Raw genomic sequence first — 19,138 nt, forward strand, 5'->3', positions numbered from 1 at the left:
ACCACAAAACCCTATTAGTACAATAAATGTAATCTAGAGTGAATTAACTCTAGATGATGTTTCTCTGTTTGTCATTTACTGATTCATTCAGTGACACTTTTTTAGTAAATCACACCTTAACCAGCAGGTGGCAACAAATGAACTTCATTTATGTGTTGTGAGTGAGTCATTAAACCATTAATAAAGCACATAGTTAATAAATAAGTCTAATTAAACTTTATTTAGATTTGCGTATCTACAAATCTACTAAAATTCAGCATCAGAGTTTTTAAGCATCCTAATTGCTCTGCATGACTATACAAAAAGACAACATTATTAGCCTAAAAACAATTATAATAAAAAGTGATTCAGTTACATCCTGATGTCACTGTAATGTCATCAGTCACTTTTACTCAGAATTTATCCAGCCACTTTCTACCATTGTTGAACGGGATTGCCGGAGTAAACGAACGACATACCTCCTCCTCTCCTTCAGTCGGTCAACAGATCCTGATCCTCGCTCGTTCAGTGCAGCAGTGTATTAGTTTAGTGGGTCAAACCAATGATATGCTCCTACACAGCCCACACTCAAATGCTATTGGCTCACGCTGTAGTCAGTCTTTACAGGCATTAAATGCCATCAAAGCAGTCTCGCGCTTCAAACTAGAGCTCATTGGCTTCGAAAGGGAGAAATGTCAGTGGACGGGAAATGTGAGTCAGTGTATGGAGGTGAACCAGAATGATTCGTTCACTTAAAAGATTCATTCAAAATGACTGTGTAGAAATCGTGCAGCTGACTGGTGCTCGCAAGCGTTACATTGCGTCAAGAATATTAATGAACCATGTGAAATTTCAGCAGCAAAAATAAAATGTTGAAATTCAGGGGCTTTTTTTTTTTTAACTTTTGGTGGGGCTCCCTGAGCCCCTGTACATTTTTTACTCTGCTTCCTAGTAGTCTTTGTTTTTTTTTTTGTTCGGCAGTTCTCTTGAGAGGTCTTTGTAACACAAAACACATACAAATGCATCATGTGTTGTGCAACAGTACACTTTATTGTCATTAGCGTTATGTTCTCACATGCAGTTAAAGAGTCTTAATGAGGTCTCAGGTGTGCAGGAAGTTCTCCCTCTGTGCTGTTGCGATGCTTTGCTGTGGTTGTATGAGCGTGCCGTGGGACTTAGGGCCTGTGTGTGTGTTTTGTTGCTGTCATTTCTGCACAGCTGAGCCATGAGTGATGTGTTGTGACAGGGGGTGGGGCAGACACTACGCTGCAGCTAAACTCCTACTAATTGAATAGGTGTGTCACTTTTTCATTTCTATGTGTGCGCAGTAGAGAAGACCAGGCTGTAAACATCGTAAGGTGGATTTACACGGGTCCAGTTGATTTGTCAGCTGTGTAGTAGGAGATGGTGTTTGTCTGTAGGCTCACCTAAGTACGTTAAGCAGGATTTTCCAACCGGCGACTTGTGTGCACCTGGGCATCCTGGATGTCACCGATTTGAAAGGCAAAGAATCTAGCCTATATGAAGGTGTGTGAACATTATTTTTTGTTTTTCAGGTTTAGTTTTTACTACTCCATTTTAAACAGCATTTTATAGTTATTGTGCATGCAGCTTTTATGACCTCATCTTAATTGAGAGGCAGCATGGAACATTTGTACTTTTTAATAGGGCTGGGTATCGATGCAGATTTACCGATTCAATTAGATCCTGATTCGCAAGCTTTTGATTCGATTCCGATTTCGATATGATTTGATTTGTCTCCCATTTATTTGGGTATATTTCACTTAAAATGTTCATTTTGTGTAAATATGAAAGATATTCTCTCTCAGCTAATGCTGTAAATTATACAGGGAACCTTCTAACTTGGTACCTTATAAATATATTAATTAAAACAAATTAATGGCCCAAACTATGAAGTTTGAATGCTATTTATTTAACAGATGTACTAATCAACATAACCTAAACTGAAGTAAACTTTAAAGTAAAAGATGGATCTAGAGATTTTAAGAATCGATATTGGGATTGTTCAATTAATGAAAAATCTATATTTTAGGTATATTTTTAGATTTATCACACAGTTGGAAAAATTGTGAAATACAAGAAATGATGATACGACCTAAGATATACACTTTCCCTTATACATGAATATCAATTTTATTGTAAGATTTTAATTAAAAAAAGGTCCATACACATATTCTTCGTCAGCTTCCCATTTATTGATAAAAGACAGTGTTTTTAATGCAACTGTATTGTAGTTTCATTTCCATTCATGTTTTGATGCCAACTAGATGTTTTAGTTTGGGACCAGATTCTTGTCTGTTATGTATTGCGTTCTGTTGTCATTTAGGTCATTCCAGACCAGTCAGTAATGTTCTGCCGCAGACACAATGCTGTCTCTGTTTCTGTTAAGCAACAATGAATCTCTTTTGCAAAGCTGACTGATGTGCACTACTGATGCATGGCAAAAATGTAACCTTGTCGCCATCAGTTTATTCCGGGCTGCACTGGTACAAAGGTAAAAATACAGGCACAACTGAAAGTGTTAGGATTTGTGTTGTCTTTCATACTGTAGTTTAAAACAGGAAATCAAGTTAAACTCTTTTTATTTCAGATTTGCAGGAGTCACAACACACTTTAAAAAAAAAAAAACAATTATACCATTTTCACCCCAATCTGGCATGCCCAATTCCCACTGCTTACTGGCGCGGTTACTAACCTCACTCTGGGTGGCGGAGGACAATTCACAGTTGCTTCTGAGACGGTCAATCCGCGCATCTTATCACGTGGCTCGCTGTGCATGACACCGCGGAGACTCACAGCATGTGGAGGCTCATGCTACACTCTGCGATCCACGCACAACTTACCACGTGCCCCATTGAGAGCGAGAACCACTAATCATGACCACGAGGAGGTTACCCCATGTGACTCTACCCTCCCTAGCAACCGGGCCAATTTGTTTGCTTAGGAGACCTGGCTGGGGTCACTCAGCACACCCTGGATTCGAACTCACGACTCCAGGGGGGTAGTCAGCATCAATACTCGCTGAGCTACCCAGGGCCCCAAAACACACTTTCTTAATTTTAAGGTGCTTAGCCGTTGTCACCTGCCAATTCCTCCAAAATATATGGATCTGTATCCGCTTGATTACTGGCGCATTAGAACTAGGGCTGGATATTAATACAGATTTCCCGATTCAATACGATTCCGATTCACAAGCTCTCAATTTGATTCTGATCTCGATTTGATATGGGTACATTTCTGTTACAATGTTCATTTTGCTTACAATGCTCTTAATTATAAAGGAACCTTCCAGGTACAATTCGAAAATATGGATTTTACCAATTATATTTGATCATTTGTTTTCATCAAATTGGTCACATTTTAGCTTTTGAAATTTTTTCAAATTCAGTCTATTTTATCATTTAATGTCTTGAAATTGCATATATTATGTTGCGCATATATATATATATATATATATATATATATATATATATATATATATATATATTTGTTACTTTTTGTTTGTTTACTTGCATAATTTGTACTTTTTACAAGGATTTACATTGGTATGTAGACACGTGCTAAATCGGCACTGTTTCTTTAAGACTAGCGGCATCAGCCAGTGAGCGCGTAAAACGAGAGAAAACATGCATGGTTTCTTTATCGCAACTGTTTAAAAAAACAGAAAGGGTATTAAAAGAGACATTGTTCAATTACATATAAGTGGATCTCATCTTTGGACACACAAGAACGAATTAAACCAAACTTTTACACTCAACACTCAGTGAAAGGTCCTCTGTGCTAATAACTTGTTCTCAACTATACTTCTCAATCATTGGTGAGTGAAATCTGAACATTTACTAACCAGTGGCTAATCATAGACATTTTTAGTCGCATAGCATGAGATTTGGTTGCACATGCGAGTGATTTACTTGCATTATAGAGGGTTGCCACATAAAGTGAAAGATCGATCTTGGGATTTAAGAATCGTATTTCGAGATTGTTCAAACGAATATCGCGATGCATCGGAAAATCGATATTTTTACCCAGCCCTAATTAGAACAGGGCTGGCAGACTCATTTTAGTTCAAAGGTCTTACCTTATGTGTGGGCTTTTAAAAAAAATGATGATGATGATATAATAAATCAACACAAGCATGTTTTAAGCATATTATATTTTCATATTTTTATTTTCTTATTTATATATTTTCTCTATTTTTCCATAAATCTTAGGGCAAAACCCCTTGTGCCAGATTGGACTCCTCCAATGGCCATTTCTATACAAAAGGACAAACTGTTTTAATTATTGTTAATACTGATCATCTGTGTCCAATATACAGGTAGTGTATGACTTTCTTAAACAAACACTTGGGGCATGTTTGGAATGGCATACTACCATACTGCTCCTAGTAGAAATTCAGAATGCAGTATATACTGTAGATTGTGCACAGTACTGTATGCACATTTTCTGCTTGCATGGAATACGTGAATAAACTAGCCCTTCTACATTTGTCCAAATGTGTAGTATACAACAATAGTACACTGTGTGCAATACTGTATCACAGAATACAGTGTGCAGAATTGGGAATTTCCAGTATGAACTTGATGTGGTTCACCCATGATGTTTACTCCAATCTCTTGATATAATATTTGCTCAGAGTGCCAACAGTAATGCCATTTATACACAAAAATGGGTTAAATTTAAGTGTGTGTATATATATATATATATATATATATATATATATATATATATATATATATATATATATATATATATATATATTTCCAAGGTGATGCAATGTAGTGAGGTCATGGACAATAATGTAGAATGCTGCTAAAACCATGATTTAAAACCATTTATTGTTGCATACTGCAGATTGTTTCATATACTGTTTGTGTAACAAATATGACGTAGGATACAGTGTACAATTTACACTGTATGCAGTAAAGTGAGCTTTAAGGATGAGGCAGACATCTAACACAGCTCACAGGCCAACAAATTCAGCGTGAAGCAAAAAGGCAAATGAGGAGGTGAATTGAAAAAGAGAGAGCATGCTAATATTACCCTTCTTTGGGTTTTGCAGCCTATCAAGTCAGTATTTCGGTAGGAATAGGCCATATTTGCTAAATCTGATCACAGATGCATTTCAGTATCAACAAGCATGTGCCTAGGGATTGTCACACATAGCCAGACTTTTGCCTCCAGGCATAAAGTCTGGTCGCCCTTGCACGGTCCACAGGAAAGGGCCGTCTGTCATCTGACCACTATGTAAAACCAAAGTTTGTTTTTCTTTACATGACATTAAGGGACAGGTACTACTGAAATAGTGAATTCAATAATGAAACATAACTTGTTTGTTTACAAGTAAACTCCAGAGGGTAAGCTAACTTTAAAGTACACTCAGTTTAGGATTAAATCCTACATACGGTGTGTGACCTCTTTTTGATGAAATCTCACCAATTTCATCATCTTCAGCTGACGTTTGACTCCACTGAAAGACTTTCATGTGATGCTTCGCACTCCAGCTCAGTAGGTGTTGGTAATGCACCATAAGCTGGATTGTCAACCACCAATAAACATCACAAGAAAAAGAAACACTTTCTTGCCTGTAACAGCGTTATGTATCATGAAAAAACATTTAACTAAATAGTACATACATAAACAGCAATGGTGTTGATGTCGGAGTTGTTTTTGTTGTGTTCAGTCAATAGCTGTTGTATTGCATTGCCAGTGCTGTCTTGTTCGGTGCACAACAATGTTAAATTAGCCGGATAGCTAGCTGCTAGCTAGCGGCTACCGAGCCTCATTGCCGGTGTCATAATCAACTGCTAATACTTCCTAATAGGCTCAAATTAATCACTGTGATTTAGTTAGCTAGTTGTGTGTATAACTTTGCCTAACTGCTTGCGTTTTTTAGCGACACGTAGCTGATCCAATCGTCTAGATGTAGAACATAGGCTAAATATTGAAAATTACTCAAAAGTTTATCATCGATATCGAAGATGTATTTTTATCGATAAATATCGATATCGTTTTATCGCCAAGCCCTATGTGGTGACATTTTTGCAAAGGGATATCCGAGATGAAATGTCCACTGTGTGGCGCTAAAAGCGAGAAACATTTTCTCCCAAACAGGTTTTTAATGTTAATGCTCTAGCGAGTTTTAAATCAACAAAACCTACCTTCCTACCCTAAACCTAAAACCTAAACCTAACTGATAGTGTCATAAAAAGCTAATTTGTCATGAAAAACAGAATTGCTGAAGCAAGCACTTCATTGTGTGGTGCTTCTATGACACTATCTGTTCAAATCTCTACTCGTGTGCTCTTTAGAACTCATACCCCATTTCTTTGCATTGCAAGTGCAACGCTCAGTTGAGCTACTGTGCAATTTAATAATGCTTGAACAAGCTTGCAAATAGTTGGTTATGCAAACATCAATGTATCTCCTAACAAGTCATACGGAAAAGTGTTTAAATTTCATCATTTAACATTCTTAGAGAAACATGGCAAAAAGTTAGTGTTTATAAACTGATAATCTGACATTTTACTCATGATTTGTATGAAAGAGTATAAAAGACAATGTTGCAGTGCCTTTGGTGTACATTTCACCAGGAAAGTGCAGCGACAAGTACAACGAGGCATGTAAAAATAATTTAGCAAAAATGTAGGTATAGTAACGTGATTCTTTGAGACCAGGTTCTCTGATCTGGGTACGGTCAACTATAAATAACCAGAAACTTGTAGATTTTTAAAATATGTAGCTTTGCAGATTCCTAGTCCTCAGGGATATCTCAATAGCCACTTTTCCATTATTGGGCCTGTGCGAGCCAGGACTGTCAACTGGCCAGCCGGGGCCAATAGCCTCAGACCTCTGCGAGAGACCTAAATCGATCTGCATTCCCACCATCGGACCAATAGCCCCGCAGCGTTGCCCAAAAACCCACCCTTAATACACCACTACGTTGCCAACATCACACAACCCTCCCATTTCACAAGCAAGAGGGAAGCACAAGCTGAGGTGTCATGTTATCTAGTTATCTAGAATATCGAGTTTATATCAAATGTAAACAGCAAGATAAGTTAGTGTTGACAACTTACCGACTGTAACTGCCATGGTTTCCCAAGTGGTCTCTCCACTAATAGCGGGACGACGTCCCAGCAAACCATCTATGAAAGTTCACTGAACCATGGAAAGTAATTTGTTTGGGCACCGCTTTGTCCATTGGGACATTTGTAAAAGGAACCTTGTTTTCTCGAACCTGTACCGTTGTCCGCTAGATATACAAACTGGAAAGTTCGGCGAAACTCCACCTTTGATTAGAACCCACCTCAATCCCCAGTTGGCCCAAGGTTAATCGGTGGGCCAAAGGCCATTGGCCGTTGGCCCCGAGAAATCCCAGAGGAGGCACGATGAAGCTCCGGAAGTGACATTGGGAACGCAACTGGCCCTGGCACGCACTAGCACACCCTCATTTGGTCCGATAGTGGAAACGCTGCTATTGTCTTGCTGTTTCAAACAAACCCTTGAATATCGTTCAAAGAGTCGAGGCCACGAACCTTGCAAATTTTTGGCAGTTGCAGTTCCCTGACTCCCGTAAATTGCAGAAGCTAGCCAGTCAGATTGGAGCTTACCATTTTGGCAATTTTGTGTGCCACTTGCTATATTTGTGTGCAGTATGCATCAGACAGTCTGTGAACAGTCTAAGCTGAGACTATGTTCTAAATATTATAGTTCTCTTAACCATATTATCAGATAACATATAAGTCGTGATTCATCTGTTTGTCCTATTATAGAGTTTACAGACTGTGAAAAAGACATGCACTTAGAGTACACATACACATATAGTCAGGGCCAAACTATTAAATAGCACGAAAGTTGAGTAGAATCAAAGAAGTGTTCATTTTACTCTGGCATGACTATTTGAATTAATTGAGTATAAATATATGTGGATAATTTGATACAACATTAATACAACAACTGATTCATTTGTTGTATTTGTACACATTTGGCCAGTACTGTAAACATACAGTCCTGGGAGACAGAAACGATCCAACTGGAATGACAGTGTTTGACGCATTACTTACTCTGTTGATGTCAAACACAATGGATGACTAGGAAGACAACAACATTTTCCCTGCCATTCCATTTGTATTGATTTCACACGTTCAGAGCACTTTTTCCAACATCCAATGCAATAACAGCAATATCTTATTGCATTATGCTTATTGGAAAATATTTTAGCGTCTTGGCTCATTAAAATATAAGACCCTAAAAAGCTCTGATGTTTTCTTAAGACATTTAATAATGCAGTAGTCTAAAATACATAGACTCTAATGAGTTTTTTTTTTTTTTTGTGCTTTGGAAACCTGTGGGAGGGCTTTGAGTCAGGTTAGCAAGAGTCACTTCAGAGGAGTCCTGTGATGGGAGTGTCCAGGTCCACATAATCTGTGTTATTTCACTGCAGATGCCTGCTCAACTGTGGCTCCATTCACACCCCTGGAATTTGAGGAATTACTGTAAGGAGTTTCACTCTAGTCAGTATCACAGACAAGTTCCAATTATATATTCCCCTTTGCCCCAAGATATATTGGAGGAAATACTCAGCTTAACTCTTGCTTAGCTGCAAGAAATTGATTGTCCTCAGCCACCCATCCATCCCCTACTACACCTTGTACACAAAGGGAAAACTGAGTAGAGTTATCTTTTACAGACCTATTGCAAAAATCCTATGAACCTTATTCAGAGTAGCGCCATATTTAATTTTTTGACAGGAATGAAAACGAGGCTGTGAGGAAGTACAGTAGCCGCGTCCGAAATCACCTACTGTCACAGTATGTACAGTACTGCATTTGATGAAGAATGTACTTTTCGACCGGTAAAAAAGTGTGTTCTTTAGGTATGCAGGTTAGTATAATAACATTCCAGACATACTTCAATCAGGAATGTGGGCACTGTTCATTGTCCAGAATATATGACATAGTAACAACAACCATGGAAATAGTCTACTCTGGTTTTGTTAAACAAGCACAATTTTTGCTTTTTTTTAATTTTTTTTAATCCAGTGTTTTGAATGTCGTCTCTTCAGCTACCATGGCATTATGGTATAGTAAAGTGTCCATTGGATATGCACTTCAGAATTTCGCCCTACTACATTGCCAAACTGAGTTTTGCATACTTTCAGACGCAGCCTATAAGCCTATCCCTCAAAGCCCTTTTTTCATTCCCATCAAAAATTAAACATGGCACTACTCTGAAAAGTTCTGTTGCACTAGATCAGAGACTTTTTAGCAGAGTCGGGCCACTTCTATTAAAATGAATGGGAGAAATTGGAAAGCCCAGTGGTAAATGGATGTAGAAAGAAAGTCCTGCCTTACAGGTAAAAGAGCCAATCACCTTTTAGATACAGACATCACCTGTCAATCAACACGAGATCGCGCATGCATATTAGTTATACAAGCTGGGAAAATTTCGTTTTTTTAGCGTTTTTTAGGTAAAGAAGCACAATTTATGATTCCAGTGTTGTCAGATTTTATTGCTGATTTGAAATACAGTACTGTGCAAAAGTTTTAGGCACTTGAGAAAAATGTTGCATAGTGAGGATGTCTTCAAAAATAATGCCATAAATAGTTTTCATTTATCAATTAAAGTCCAGTAAACATAAAACAAGTTAAATCAATATTTGGTGTGACCACCTTTGCCTTTAAAACAGCACCAATTCTCTTAGGTACACCTGGACACCGTTTTTCTTGGTTGTTGGCAGATAGGATGTTCCAAGTTTCTTGGAGAATTGGCCACAGTTCTTCTATCTATTTAAGCTGTCTCAATTGCTTCTGTCTCTTTGTGTAATCCCAGACTGACTCGGTATTCAGTGGGGGGCTCTGTGGGGACCATGATATCTGTTGCAGGGCTCCCTGTTCTTCTATTCTATTATATTCTATTCTATTTGCAAAATAAATGTTTGGGAGTCTAAAATGTATATTTCCTATTGACACACTAAAGCCGAAAATATAAATAATAATCTTAAGACAAATGTTTTTTTGAAGAATCTTATGTGCCTTATAAGACTTTTGCACAGTACTGTATGTTCTTTTTTTTTTTTTTTTTTTTTTTTTGGGGGGGGGGGTATTTTTCCCCTTTTCCTCCCAATTTGAAATGCCCAATTCCCAATGCGCTCTAAGTCCTCGTGGTGGCGTAGTGATTCGCCTCAGTCCAGGTGGCGGAGGACGAATCCCAGTTGCCTCCGCATCTGAGACAGTCAACCCGAGCATCTTATCACGTGGCTTGTTGAGCGCGTTGCCACGGAGACATAGCGCGTGTGGAGGCTTCACGCCATCCACCGCGGCAACCACGCTCAATTCACCATGCGCCCCACCAAGAACAAACCACATTATAGCGACCACGAGGAGGTTACCCCATGTGACTCTACCCTCCCTAGCAACCAGGCCAATTTGGTTGCTTAGGAGACCTGGCTAGAATCACTCAGCACGCCCTGGGATTCGAACTAGCGTACTAGCGAACTCCAGGGGTGGTAGCCAGCGTTTTTTACCACTGAGCTACCCAGGCTATCTTTCCTCGTTTATTTAGTTTTTTTCAGGAGGGGCCTAAGAACTTGCAAAACAATATTATATTATTGTATTTCAAACATATTATTATTATGTGCTATTTTTATTTAAAATACTATTTATTACAACATAACTCTGAAGCTCTGTTTCAGGTATATACACCGATCAGCCACAGCATTAAAACCACCTGCCTAATATTGTGTAGCTGCCAAAACAGCGCCAACCCGCATCTAGAATAGCATTCTTCTCACCACAATTTAGAGCGGTTATCTGAGTTACAGTAGACTTTGTCAGTTCGAACCAGTCTGGCTATTCACTGTTGACTTCCCTCATCAACAAGGTGTTTCCATCCGCAGAACTGCAGCTCACTGGATGTTTTTTTGTTTTTGGCACCATTCTGAGTAAATTCTAGAGACTGTTGTGTGTGAAAATCCCAGGAGATCAGCAGTTATAGAACTACTCAAACCAGCCCATCTGGCACCAACAGTCATCCATGTGGTTATCTAATCAGCCAATCGTATGGCAGCAGTACAGTGCATAAAATCATACAGATACAGGTCAGGAGCTTCAGTTAATGTTCATATCAACCATCAGAATGGGGAAATCTGTATCTCAGTGATTTCGACCATGGCATGATTGTTGCTGCCGGACGGGCTGGTTTGAGTATTTCTGTAACTGCTGATCTCCTGGGATTTTCACACACAACAGTCACTAGAGTTTACTTAAAATGATGCCAAAAACATAAACATCCAGAGAGTGGAAGTTCTGGGGACGGAAACGCCTTGTTGATGGGAAAAGTAAACAGAGAATGGCCAGACTGCTTCGAACTAACGGAAGTCTATGGTAATTCAGATAATCCCTCTATACAATTGCAGTGAACAGAATAGCATTTCAGAATGCACAACACGTCGAACTTTTAAGCAGATATGCTACAACAGCAGAAGACCACGTTGGGCACCTTATTAGAACCATAGTGTTCCTAATAAAGTTCTCTGTGAGTGTCATTTTTTTTTCTCTCCAATTTGGAATGCCCAATTCCCAATGCGCTTTAAGTCCTTGTGGTGGCATAGTGACGCCCCTCAATCCAGGTGGCGGAGAACGAATCTCAGTTGCCTCCACGTCTGAGACCGTCAATCCGCACTTCTTATCACGTGGCTTGTTAAGTGCGTTACCGTGGAGACATAGCACGTGTGGAGGCCCATGCTATTCTCCGCGGCATCCACGCACAACTCACCACGTGCCCCACCGAGAGCAAGAACCACATTATAGCGACCACGAGGAGGTTACCCCATGTGACTAGTTAGATCCGATACCTGGATCGGTGCAGTATCAGCTCCGATACTGACGTTTTTAAACGGATCGGGTATCGGTCTGATGAGCCCGATCCAAATCCGATACTGTGTGTTAGTCATGTTTGTTACTATCAAGCTCAAAAAATGACATAAAAGAACCATAAAAACACCATTAAAGCAGTTCATATGACTCGTGCATTTTATTCAAAGCCACTTGAAGACGTGCGATAGCTCTGTGAATCACAAAAGGCTGTTTTATAAGTAAATATATAAAATGCACACGCAGCTCCAGCGCGTCAGTAAATGGTGCTGCTCTGTTTACACACACAATCGCAGCTATTTTTAGCCTTCACAGCGGTGCGCAATATTTGAGCGCTACTCACAAACAACATCTCAGATGTAGATGCTCAATAGGTCAGTTCACTTATAATATGCATTTAGAATCATTTTACCAGAATCTGAATAAGTGAATTAAACTACTGTGAACTTGCCTACAATCAGACACATACAGGACTTCCTGGAGAGTTCAGAATGTCAAAATAAAAGCCAGATGGTTCTAAAGTTAAAGGTGTACAATTGAGATGTATTACTATATATTAATATTATAATATATTATTATTATTATCATTTGTTTACAAATTATAATAATATTTATGTTGAATGGGTTCCAAAAAATAAATGTGAATGAAAAGTGAGCTGATATCTTTCAACTAAAGTGAACAAAAGAGAGATCTGAATCCTTCATTACTGGCTTTGAACTGGCTAGCTGCCCCTAGGGGCATAAATGGCATTAGGACAATGTGTGGGTGGGGTTAGAAGGTCCAGATGCAAGTTGAAACATAAAAAAAAAAAAAGATAAAAAAAAAAAGGCAAAAATAAAACACTGGTTTCTTTTCTACTGAAGACTTGAAGACTGGAATCACTGTTAATTTTGCTGCTACATTATCCAGTATACTAGTTAATAATAGTGTTTCCTAATAAGCTATACATTTATATTGAAATAATGTGTAGTTAGAGGTTTGTGTTTCTTTACATATTAAAGAGTACTCCCAAATAGTTCCACTCAATAATGTAAAGATATTCTAAACTGATTATGCAAAAAAAACAACACTGGTATCGGATCAGGATCAGAATCAGCCGATACTGAAAGTGGTATCAGTGCATTCCTACATGTGACTCTACCCTCCCTAGCAACCGTGCCAATTTGGTTGCTTAGGAGACCTGGCTGGAGTCATTCAGTCATTCGAACTCGTGACTCCAGGGGTGGTAGTCAGCATATTTACTCGTTGAGCTACCCAGGCCCCCATCTGTGAGTGTAATTTAAACATCCACCTATAAAAACAAACTACTTTATTACCATCCTTGAGTTATGAGGATGCTTATAGTCAAAATAGTGAGAATCTGTGTAATTGTGTGTTGTCAGAGTTGTTTGCATACAGTGGGCATACATGTTGTCATCAAAACTGACTTATCCCAGATTGCATAGCGACAGCTGGATATAAATGAGCAAGGCAGCTCACAGTGGACCTGGCATGATAGCCTAATCCTCAGTATCACCCCCGTCATCAGAGCCATAATCTCAAATCCATTGCTGTATGAATGTTTTGTCCCCAAATGTCTTTATGACACTTATACAACAGAATACTGGATTACACAACCCAAATTAAAGGATTTATATTTAATAACATTCAAAAGGTCATAGTATGAGGAATCAAATTTGCCTTGATCTTTTAAAATATAAGAGCTTGATATACTATTTAAACACACTGTAACACCCAAAACTCAAAACGTCCTCCCCTGTCCAAAAAGAGCATTTATGCAGTTTAAACTTCCAATGTCACATATAGTGCATTCAGAAAGTATTCAGGCCCCTTCATTTGTTTCACATTTTATGTTGCAGCCTTATGCTAAAATGCTTTAAATATTTTTTTTCACATCAATCTACACTCTGCACTTTACATGATTACATCAATACATGGCAGTCCTAAGCACCACTGTATTACCATCAGATGCAATCACTGTACCGTGGGACCACCACTGTTATTTGTAAGTGTAGTTTCCAAAGGATACTGGTCTTTGATTGTCAGGATCATTGAGAGTTATTCAGTTTATTCCAACATCATCATCGCACCCACAAGCTTTTTTTTTTTAAATTCATACAGTATCAAACTTTTGATCCTGAGACATTTAAAGCTGTTTGGCTACTGTAACATGTATATTTTGCATGGTAAAAACTAGCATGAATGAACAGAACTGGGCAAATTCTGAGTTTCTGTGGGATGGCAGTGACCTTCTAACCCCACCCACACATTGTCCTAATGCCATTTATGCCCCTAGGGGCAGCTAGCCAGTTCAAAGCCAGTAATAGGTTACTTATGACGTTTATCTGTTACCCCCATTGGCTCTAGGGAAAGGTTAGCATGTGGAAAAAGCATGCACTTTTAACTCACAACAGGTGAATGATATGTGTCCAGCATGAGGAACTCCAGAGCATAATGATGCATTTTGGCAGTTAAGATCAGGCTATGTGAAATTGAAAAAAGGTTACTTTATTTACCTCATTTATAGTTCGTTTCCTCCTACAAAAGTAACCCATGAGAAAATGCACATATAAGACAAACCCACAGTGACAAACTGAATAGTGACTACTAAGATTATGCCATCAGTATCAAATAGATTTTTGTTTTTAGGAATATTAGGAATTGTGGGTTATTGTTATTTATTTGCTTATTTTTATATTTATTGACTTATTATTTAATAAGTTAATAATTAATTATTATTATGTTAATAAATATTTTGCTTAAGGAGCATTTAAAAAAACGAAGAGGGGGTGTGACTGGGAAATAACTAGGGCTATGAATCGATTTAAAATTGTAATTAAATTAATTACATTATATGTCGATTAATTAATCAAACTAACAACATATATCAATATAGGCTGAAAAAGGCCCCCAATTAAAGATAATTCAATAAATATTAATCAAAATAATTATAAATATAATTTATAATAAATATAATAATTTAGAAAATTCAAAGACATTACATAATTGTGGCAGACGAGTAAAGCATTGATACAAACTTATACAAAAAGTGGCTTTAGAAGTCAACATATTGTTTGGTTTATTGCCATATCATTGAATATAAGCCTATCACTGGCCTACGGTTCACAGCAATCAATTTTGCAATTAAGTTAATAAATCTGTCCAAGGTAGAATTAAGAGATGTACTGACAGGATGCGTTCTTGTGTTCCATCTGTACACATGCAATGGATGCTTTTGGTGTGTGTCACTGGTTGTGTCGTGGTTCACTTGTTGTCTTCAGGCATAAACACCAAATTTTTTTGGACGCTGTGTCGAGTTAAATGTAGTTTGAAACTTTCAAAAAATGTGTCTTGAGACCCCTGCACTTTGTTCCGTCCAGCAGTTTGTTGCCTGTAAACGCATGGTCACACATACCCTTCTCAAATCCGTGGGCAAAGATGCCATGGGTGGACTTTGAGCATGTGTGAAACCAGCAAAACAATAATTGTCAAGCAGCCTTTTTTAATGCAGCACTTTATATTCATTGATACTTAAGTAAAAAAAACAAAAAAACTCACTGCTAAAATGATATCAGTGTCCATTGTGAATATTCAGTGTAGCTGTGTATGAAGCACTCCCCACACAGAGGTCACTGCCAAACCAAGCGACTTCCTATTGGTCAACACTTCAAGAGGAAATTCTTCACCACCGGAAGTCCATCATGCAAAATTCACGATCGTGCGGATTCCCACTGAGAAGACTATATTTCGGCTGTGAAATTTTGCCGTGAGAAGGTATGTGTGACTGCTCCTTAAAGCTGGAGTTGTGCTTACTGCCCTGTGCTGACTTAGACTTGCAAAAACATGGAGGTGGGGCTTCAAGCATGAATTGTTCCGTTTATTACTGTGGTGTGGTGTGGTGTGTGGTGTGGCACAAAATGAATGTGTAAAATCAACAGCCTTAGAAATAAAGTGCCGGATCCTGACTCGGGTTGTCTTCCAAATCACATGCACCACTCGCCAGCCTGCATCTTCGGCATTACCTTCTTTCTTTAAACATTTCCCAAACAAAATAATATATGTTTTGGCTCCCCCTAGAACTCATTGGATTGCAATTTGTCAATAAAATGTTTTGTTTAGAAGAGCAAGCCAAACCATTTAAACTTGGAACAGGGTGATCACGAAGGAGTAGGTTGCCTATTTCTTCAATTACAGGTTTATTGTATCAGTGTTGGTTTGATCTAAAATAGCCTAGAAATTTAGTAGCCTAAATTAAACTGGAATGCATTTAACACAAGTATGTGAGTGAAGTTTTTCATGAGTTCCAAAATTTTAAACCCCAGGCTGATAAGATCTTCAGATAAGAGCTTCAGATAAGAGCTAAGGTCACTAAAAAAAATCATGTCATCTAGTATTCTTTGAGTCAAGCTGCCTATCCTTGTCCTTGCCAAACATACTATGAAGGGAGAGACCAGGACAGATTATGCATGGTTCCCTTTGCATTCCTTTGGTCTTTTCTGAGCTACAAACCTCTACCTGGTTTCTCAAGTGTTTTATGAGTACACCCAAGCACAGCCATTAGGCTCTACCTCCTTCAAGAAAAGAGGTGTTCTCTGTTTGTTCATGTGAGAGTGTGTGTATCAGAAATCAGTGCGTTCAGCTCAGTCGACTTTCAGTTATGGGAGGAGCCGGTACCTGTGTTGTATTGGTCAGCACCCAGAAGCCTTTAGGGGAAGACTTGGATGAAACTAAAAAGGAGTATGACAACAGAAGAGAGAAACTTGATGGCCTAGAGCTCTTGGTGAGCTGGAGGCATGACAACTATGAGTTTTCTGGGCCATAACAAGGAGAACTCTTGGGGAATGGTTCTTCAATCAAATCTGGAAGTTGCTACACTTAGGAGTATTTGGGAGGAGAGATGCCGTTTCACTGGCTTTAATTGGAGGTTATCACGATGGTTTGGTGAGTCCAGGAGCTTTTCTCTCCCTTGACAAGGGGTTTCTTCACTGAACCCAAGTCATTTAGAAGGAGGTATTCAACATATTGGTTTCAAGATTGTAGTTTCTAAGTAAACTGCTTTCAAATTCAGAGTCTTCAAGGTTCTTTAAAAGTCTCTAGGACTTTAGGGGTTTTGGTTGGTGGTTTGATTTTGTTTTGGTCAGTTCTAAAGTATTTGAGGAAACTGGGATTTCCTCAGTCACAATGATGTTGTCAATCATTCTTTCATCTCAAATCTTCTGTCGTCAAACTAAGACTTGAGGTCTAAGGGCATTAGTCCACCAACAGCTTGTGATGGTAGTGGTCTGGAACTCATAATAGTGCTATTGTAACCTGAGGCCAGTCATTCTGAAAACCAAACTAATGTGGTGGCGACTGGTGAGCAACTGGTTTATATGGGGGCCTCTCTGGGAACCTCAACCAGATGTGGTTGCTAAAATGTAAAAGTACTTTCAGCTGTCCAGTGGGACCACTTTAATTCATATTGCAATAATGTTTTATGGTCAGACTCCAAATGATTTAAATATTGCAAATAGTAGACCCAAGCTCCGTTGAACACTCCTGGCAGAGATTAGCTCTGTTCTGCCTTGCTGTCTACTCTTTACATAGGCAGCTACATTCAGTCTACATAGGTTAGGGTTGGCTTAATACCAACATTTTTGCTTCAGTGCGATACCAACACCTGGTACCTTGTTTGCGAATACTGAAACGATACCTTGATACAAACAAATGTTAGGTAGGCTGTTTAATTTGTGTGATAGTTTTGGCATTTCATGCAACAGAAACATTTACTGAATGAAAGGTGTAAATATACAAGAAATCTATCATGTATAGTCAGAGAGGACCTATCTTTAAGTCAAGCAGGATCATAGAATTAACAACTAACTATTGATACTACTGTATTGAAACAAATATGTTTATTATAGTATATTATATTAATTCAGCCTATCAAGAATATTATTCACAGATGCATCCGAACATCCAGATAATACATTCCAGAAAATATTAATTAGTCTCAAGCTATAGAACATTCATTTGCAAAAGAAGTATGGCTCAAAAACTGTGGTTTAAAAATTAAGCCACAGTCTTTGTTTTAACGACTTTGTACATTTATTTTGTAATTGCTGGTCCATTTCCATTGGTGTATTCATTTTTAAACGCACAGTGTCATTGACCACCTACTAACGGGTTTGAGATACAGAGGTGAAAGTCCAGCGCAAGGCGTAAACATGCTGGGCTGGCAGGAGACGGCAGTGCCGTTGAAAGTGTTTACTTTCAAAATGCTCAAATGGAAATGAAGCAGACAAATGAGTTTCCTCCCTCTGTCACACTGCTGACCTTGAGTTTACTTTTATAGACTGAAGGGTAAACAGGAGACACCGGCTTTCCGCAAGTATGGGTTTAATGCTTGTATGTCTTTGTCTGGCTACTTACAGTTTATACTAAATCTTATTTAGCACCTTAAGAAAGACCTTTTGAAGAGAAGATGTGTGACTGTTAGAGTTTAATGATAAATCCTTCATATCACATTTCATTAGCACAAATGGGGTACATATTAAAAACTTTAGTATTAGCCTACCACAGATCTTTTCATTTTTATTGCCAACATATGGTAGATGTCCACAGACTGCTGTAATGCAAAATGATCAGTTTCTTTTTTCAGTGTTGTCTTTGTTGTTATGTTCTATTCTGTTCAGGCCATTCCCTTGGTGGTCAGAGGGTATTTTAATGTGCTTTGCATTATAACTCAATCAGGTGGGATGCATCGTACTCTTCATGATCTTAATACTTAGACTTGCATGCCAAAGATCTTCAACAGACATGCTTGTTTCCAATCGCAACAAACAGAATTACCAGTTATGATGATTGTCCATTCCATTGTGAATGCCTGATGTAACCATGATTTAACCTAATGGGAGAATGATGCCATACAGTTCCGAGACAGGCTATAATAGACATGTGTCTAGATTACTGTCACATTTACCACGTGCATCTGGAAACATTAATGTTTTGAAGCAATGCTTTTGTATACTCTGTATCTGACCATTTAAATTACGTCACCGTCTCTGACATAAGATGGCATTTATAGTTTATACTTGTGTGTTTGCACTTCACTTACTGTATGTTTCTCTTTGAAAATCCTTTTTTCTATTCCTATGTGCCATTTATTTATTTAAGGTTTCAGTAAAATGTGTATCATCCTCATGGCTTTTGATGAGCCATGTTGTACGTGTCATTTATGTAATGATTATTGCATAATAGTAAAATGACACACAAATTCCTT

The 19,138-nt window shown here is 38.4% G+C and overlaps 1 protein-coding gene across 1 annotated transcript in view; it reads left to right on the forward strand.

Moving 5' to 3' along the window:
• The window catches only part of LOC127456732 (pleckstrin homology domain-containing family G member 3), an 84,604-nt gene that overhangs the window by 25,251 nt on the left and 40,215 nt on the right, over nt 1–19,138 (forward strand). The gene's annotated exons all lie outside the window — the stretch shown is intronic.

The sequence above is a fragment of the Myxocyprinus asiaticus genome, chromosome 19 (assembly GCF_019703515.2).
Source record: "Myxocyprinus asiaticus isolate MX2 ecotype Aquarium Trade chromosome 19, UBuf_Myxa_2, whole genome shotgun sequence".
Classification (NCBI taxonomy): domain Eukaryota; kingdom Metazoa; phylum Chordata; class Actinopteri; order Cypriniformes; family Catostomidae; genus Myxocyprinus; species Myxocyprinus asiaticus.